This window comes from Rhagoletis zephyria, unplaced genomic scaffold, assembly GCF_001687245.7.
Source record: "Rhagoletis zephyria isolate East Lansing unplaced genomic scaffold, Rhagoletis_zephyria_1.1 Rzeph_scaffold_23146, whole genome shotgun sequence".
In the NCBI taxonomy this organism is placed as follows: Eukaryota; Metazoa; Arthropoda; class Insecta; order Diptera; family Tephritidae; genus Rhagoletis; species Rhagoletis zephyria.
The window spans coordinates 1-6,877 of NW_016180204.1; the positions used below are offsets into that span (position 1 = coordinate 1).

General features: G+C 28.9%; 1 long non-coding RNA gene across 1 annotated transcript; it reads right to left on the bottom strand.

Annotated features, from left to right (window-relative positions):
* Window positions 1-4,928: 4,928 nt before the first annotated feature.
* Window positions 4,929-6,275, bottom strand: LOC108381623 (uncharacterized). The gene is made up of 3 exons (XR_001849637.1): window positions 6,248-6,275; window positions 5,963-6,004; window positions 4,929-5,891 (listed from the first exon to the last, which is right to left on the bottom strand). It is a non-coding gene; the product is annotated as an uncharacterized LOC108381623 (long non-coding RNA).
* Window positions 6,276-6,877: the final 602 nt, after the last annotated feature.

The window sequence follows — 6,877 nt, forward strand, 5'->3', positions numbered from 1 at the left end:
AACCAATTCATTATTTTTGTACGTGTTTTTACAACCAATTACTACGCACCTCATTTTAATTACATTTGAACAAAAAATTTATTAAAAATCGCTTAAAAATTACTAAAATGAACCAGCACCAAAATACACATAAAGAAAAGGGATGTAAAAAATTAAACAGAAATAGCAAACTTCAAAATTACGAACTTCACACACTTTTTTCTCAAATGCTGTTGCAAAAGGCTGCTTCTCAACCGGTCACATCTGTTCTAATTGGTTCATGCCAAATTACAGTACAATTAACTTTATTGTACAACAAACACTTTATAATACTCGTCAAAGCAATTACAACGCGTTAAAAAACTTGCTAACACAATTGATCTCTGTTTCACAATTGACTTTTTGTACGCTATAGCAGCGTTCGAAAAGAGCAAAATAAGAACAAAACTCTCGAAAACGTTCTCAAGAAGAACATAATGATAAGGAAACTTTCGGTAACGTTTCCAATGAGAAAGATATGACAACGAAAGTATCGGTAACGATTTAACGGAGAATAAAATAAGAACAAAAGTCTGGGAATAGATCTGCTAGAAATCAGAACGAGAACAAATGCGTTGAGAACTTAATGTTGGGAATGAGAGCAGCGTCTACGTATTGGGAGGAAAACCCGTTTCTGTGAGAACTGAGATTGTTAACTCTAAGCCAGAGGAAAGCTGGATCATTGCACTTTCCAGATGGTTTATCATTAGGGTGAACTGTCCATTTATAGAACAATTTTTAATTTTCTTTGGAAGCAAAGTTCGTGTCTTAAGTCTTTCGTTTTCTTTATTTGCATTATTGTCTCTAAGTTCTTTTTTTTTTTGATTAATTTTAATATTCAAACATTTCAAACTAATGCAACGCTATGAGTTCAGAGAAGATTTTCCCCCGTTTCGTTCTGTTAGGAAGTTTTTAAGACTTTAGTCCCCAAATTGTTCTTTGAGAGAAAGTTCCTTCAAAGTTTTGTAAAAATTTTGTTCCGTTTGGCATCGTTCCACAGAGTTTGGTTCTCATATAATTCCCGTTTTGAGAAAACACTCCTTGAGGTACTTGAGTGCCTGTGCGGTAGAAGAGGCCTTGATGACTGTAGTGAATTCCTATGGAAACATTTAACAAACCAGCGCACCACTTAAAAATATTGCGTGTTGAGAGCTAGTTTCAGATTTTCTGCATCAACGATAGGCACAGCGGTGAATTTTGTTACTGAGGAGCGGGAATAGGGCTGTTGTGAATACTACATACTTACCATTAGTTCTTTCTACCTTTTAAATAAAAGTTAGACCAGACATTTTTCAAAGCAATTAATGTTTAATTTCTCAAAATTTACTATCAATTACAAAGTTCTTCATCCTTATAACATACCTTACTAAGTATTCGTTTTACACTTTATATTGCATCTCTGATTAAATTTACGGTTGCATTTATGCTTATATTTTTATTGAATAGTTTATGCTTATTTCCATACAAACCTATCATACTGTTTATGCATATTTATGTAATTGTTGAAGTTGGTTGAGAATAAGTGATTTTTTTTTAAATCTTTTTGCGTATTTTTTGTTTTTTTACGAACTAATGCGTGCTTTTTTAAGTGTGTATGTTGTAGTGTTTTTTGAATACTTTAATTGCTTTTTGGGGCAAGAAATCACTCCAATAGAAAGTTTAAAGGGTTCGGAAGGGAAAACAAAACACTTTCATTTTTTTTTTAAAAGTAACTGCTAGATGAGTATCTTCGTATTTCGACTTATAAGTACTTAGTAAAATTAGGAGAGATTACATATCGCTACCTAAAGGTGAAAAGGTGCCCAGTTCACTTTTTTTTTCCAAATCTTAGTCTTTGATGCAGAGCGACGGAAAAGGCGAAACTACAGCGATTTTTCGTCTGTCTCGAGAAATTTCAAAAAAAAAAATGAGCTTTGCATCTTTTCACGTTTAGGCAACGATATGTATTTGATCTTGAAGTTTTTTGTTTTTCGTTCATATTTTAATTAATTCATTTGGCTTGATTACATTAAAGTTACTTTGAATAGTGGTGGCTGAAAGCTTTCAATAGCTAAATATGTGTGTTTGAGATTTATGTACTTTTATATTTAGTTTTAAAACCAAAGTGGCTTATTAGAAATAGTTTGCTTAGTGCAGCTTGCAATATACATATATATTTGATTTGATGTGGCAAAGTTTTTTGATAGCCGAAAGCCTTAATTTGAGCAAAATATTTAATAGGGGTATTCCCTTAAACGGCATAAAACCGCGAAAACCTTAAAAGTCTTACAACCGTTGGCGAAAATTTTCCACGAAATAAATATTTGAGTTCGGAGTTTTCCAGTCTTACGTCTTTAAGAGAATTCCCCAATCGTTTTGAAGAAAAAAAAAAACGGCAATGCGATTTCGTTGCTATGTGTAATATAGTTTTTAATCATTTTTTGTTTAGCATATCAAAAGAAATAGATTTTCATTGTTTAGCATATAAATAATTATAAGCAAATGAAAAAAATTAATTCGATCGTAGCTTTTTAGTACACATTGTCGCATTATATATACTATATACATAAATGACATCGCATATCTTATCATGATAAAAGTGTCATTGAGATAACGTACTAGTTTGTTTCACTAGATTTTTTATCGCTTTTTAATTTTACACTTACGCTTTACAATACACAGTATGTAGCTGTACAATGTAAACATTTTTTTTAATTTTTTTTTGAAATTATAATTTTCATTATGACAGTACTATTTAACTTATTAGATAGGTATGCTCGGAGTCTTGCAAAGGCCTTGCAAAGCTGTCCCATAGAGAAACCGGTTTTTGCGTGCAATGCGTGCACCGTGCAAGGGCATTGCAAGACTTCGAGAATACCCCTATTGGTTTTATGTGTTGAATAATATGTGTGTATATAGTATTGCTATTGATTTATGTGTGTGTGAAGTGAAGCTTATATAAATCAATATAATTTTGTATTTCAATATAGAGCCTAACCGCTAAAAAAAAATCTCTTTTTTTATGCAAAATGGTTATAGAGACATTTTTTTGTGGATACAAATTTTATATGTATGCGGTTATACTGATTGGTTTGGATTATATCCTCATTTTCACATTCATACTTAACGTATATCCTGACAAGCCAGCTTCGGTCAATGCAGATTTTTTGCATGTTAATTTATTCAATCTTGAGTACAGGTGCTATTAATTAAAAATTGTAAAACATTTTTCAGAACTCTATCCGAAGATTACTAAACATGTCAGATTTTCCAAAAATTCTGTGAGCCGAAGAGTTATTGATCTCAAAAATGGAAAGTTAGAATACTCGAAAATATTTTTATAAAAAATTTAGCAAACTGCATACATACATACATTAAAGAAAATCGTTGATGAGACATTTTTTTTCTTCATTTATTAAGCAAATATTTTATCTTTCAAACTACGAAACAATGCTTTTAGAAACACCCTTTATAGCACTCATTTCAAACCCACGATGTAGAGAACAAAGGCGGCGCCGTCAGTGGTACCGCTACTCAAGTAAAATTAAACGCCACCTCAGAAACACGGTTGCCAGACTTGGTACTTTGGTACAGGGTTCCATAAAATGGTACCATTTTAATCTAATTAATAATTTGTAGTTTTATTTTATTTCATGACTACTTTAAACTAAATCTTTAAAAGGTACAATATGTATATAATTAAAAAATTTTCATTTTGTGAGACGAAGTTTGATTGATTGCGTTTTCCAACGAATCAAAAAATTTTAATTGGATCTCTTAATTAGTAAAGTTCCAACATCTTTAGTAAAAATTAATTTCATAAATATGTAATGTAATTATTTATTTCGCGTTGTAACGGTGGTGTTGCAAATTTTTGTCCTTGGATTTTAGTTCCATTCTCAATATTAATGGCAAATTTCGAAATGATAATATTTCTGTTTTTTTCTGTATCACCAACCGATATCAACTTGAAGTTGTTTTGTTATTTTTATACCTATATGTACATATATTTATTTTTATAAAAAATAAACTGAAAATTTATTGTTAGTTTCAAGCAAATAAAATGATATGTACGCAAAAATTGTACAGCTTTTGTTTATTTTTACTTGAGAAACTTTTGAGTAAAATAGTAAAAATGTTACATTTTAATCGAAATCGGCTTTGTTTATTTTTACTTGAGAAACGTCATCGCCGCCAGCACGGCGCAATCTAATTTCAAACCTCTGTTTTAATTTTAAACATCCTCTCCGGAAAACTCACATATGGCAACACTCCGGAAATGCATCGTTCCGCCCGCCATCAAATGTCAGTTCTTGCGGAAATAAGTTCGTATCAGCTCCATCGAAAAGAACGTTAGCATTAACATCTTAAATTTAAATGCATAAATAAAGCATCTAATTCGAGTCTATAAAAATTTGGTAAAATGTCGAAAGGAAACTTAGAACAAAAAAATAAATTAATTTCACAAAACTCTGAATAGCGCTTTAGATGCTTGGTAGCACCATAAATTATTTCAGACTTCGAACCTATGTTTGTATTTAAAAAAAAAACAGCATCAATTTATATAAAAGTTATTTACTTCACACGCGTACATAATCATTTTTATATGTACTTGTATACCCTTTATACATACGTACATGCATCGTGTTATACACACATACATAAATACTTCATTTGGCAGTGAACCTGAGCTTTCTCTTTTAATTCGGTGATCAACTCTAATTTACAAAATCGCGTTCACCCATACAGACATTCAAATGATTTACAATGACTAATTATTTTGTAATTCAAATCAATATACTACATTATAATAGATTACACAAACTTGCTTAGCAATAACATAAAAAAGCGTTTTCCAAAGTAATTGTCTGATAATTCTACGAAATGATTTCATCAAAGCTGGACAATTTGTCTCCAAAGATTATGATTTATTTTTTTTTTTTGATTAAAAGCACACTTTTGGAAAATTGCTAGTATGCTCATCGGGAAAATAACGCTATTTTTTACTGGGCTTTAATGCCTCTTTCTTTGTCATTAAAGTGTTAGGGTTTGACTTAAAAATTTTCACGCTTAAAAAAGAAACCAAAAATGTAAGTTACTTTGTTATTTCTCAAAGCTGAGTGCTTGTAATCTAGTCTGTTATTTTAATCTTGCAAATAAATTGCGTACATACAAGTGTATTTTAAGCATTAAATGTAAATATGTATGAAGTTTGTGAGATGACTTTTTTGATGAATACAATTAAGATTTTTTTTTTTTNTTTTACTTCAGAAGCCTATTTCTACCACCATACTGTATAAATACAGTGATATACAATAATCAACGTCAGCTTTGCCTCACATACAAATTAAAGTTATTTATTTGATTCTTTATTTTTTTCGCGAATTTCTTTTGGTTTGAGATTTCTTCTTGTTCTGTGTTGTCATGCTTTTACTTTGCCTTAATTTTAATGCGACTATAATTTCTGTAATCTAGTATTAGACTTAGCTTGTATGAATATTTTTTGGTTATACTACACTTTTGTTTTTTTATTTTTACTTTGTTTCGTGTTTACTAATTAACCGATTAAAATCTAATGTGTTATTTATATTATGCAACTTGATACAAAAGTTTTTTTATTTAAATTATCGTTTGTGCTTAGTAATAAATAAGGTTAAATACAATTAAAGTAAATTAACTAAATTGATTTTCTGATAAAGAAATTAAAATTAAATATGTAAGATCAATAAATTTAAAAAATATGATATACTTGTAGAGAGCTAAACGCTAATATCAACTGAATTATGTTTTCGTGTTTTTGCGTGGAATTACACATAAAAAACTAAAGTAACAAACGCGCCAGCGCAGCTAATTTACAGCGTCTTTGCACGATCAAGTAAATCACTTATGAATTTCTGGAAAAGAATAAAACAAACGTCAATACAATATTAAAGCTTCAAATATTTGTTTACAATAAATAGCTTACCGATATGTCCGACTGTGGGCGTTTGCAGACCGAAAGGAGCCGCTAAAAGAGAAAAAAATATTTAAAAATTAAGGGACTTGCAGGGTGTTGTAATGAGTCGTATTGTCATAATATCGTAAATTTTGTAACGAACAAATTTATGGCAATACAATAATATTTTTAAAAATATTGAAAGTGGTTACAGAACTACAAAAAATTAACCATAAATGAGTGAACTAAGTGAATCCAATAAACTAAAACCAAATTAAATAAGTGAAAAAATATATTTTTAATTGCATATTTTACTTATTTATGGCGCATATTTTTGAATTTTTAGTGCATGAGATTCCGAGCCGTAATCATTACAAATGAATTTTAATATGCATTTTAAGTAGCAATATGATTTTTATACATTAATAAGTAGCTTTACAGGGCAATTCTGGCAAATGTCTTTCAACTCGTCACAGTTTTTCGAAAGATAAAAGATAAATTAAATTAGAAAAAGAAAAGAATTAAATAAAAAAAGAAAATAACACTTAAAAATTAAATTAAATAAAAAAATTATAATTTTTAGAACTAATTCTAAAAAAACAAAAATTGAAAAAGACAAAAATAAGATTAAATAAAGAAATATAATAAGATCCTAAAAATTAAATGAAATAAAAGAAAATATATTTTTCTTTTTAAAACAATAAAATCTAAATGGCAAAAAATAAAAAATATTTAATTAAAAAATAAAAAAAAAACGAAACTCGTTTCTAAAAATTTTATCACATTAAAGAAAAAATAATAATTTTCTTTTCAAAGCAAAAATGTCTTAAAAAAATAAATAAAATATTTGTATTTGTCAATGTTATTGTGGCTTATTAACATTTTATTTATTTATTCATTTTTTTTTTTAATATTTTTATTGAGCTTTGTACCACGATTGTTTAT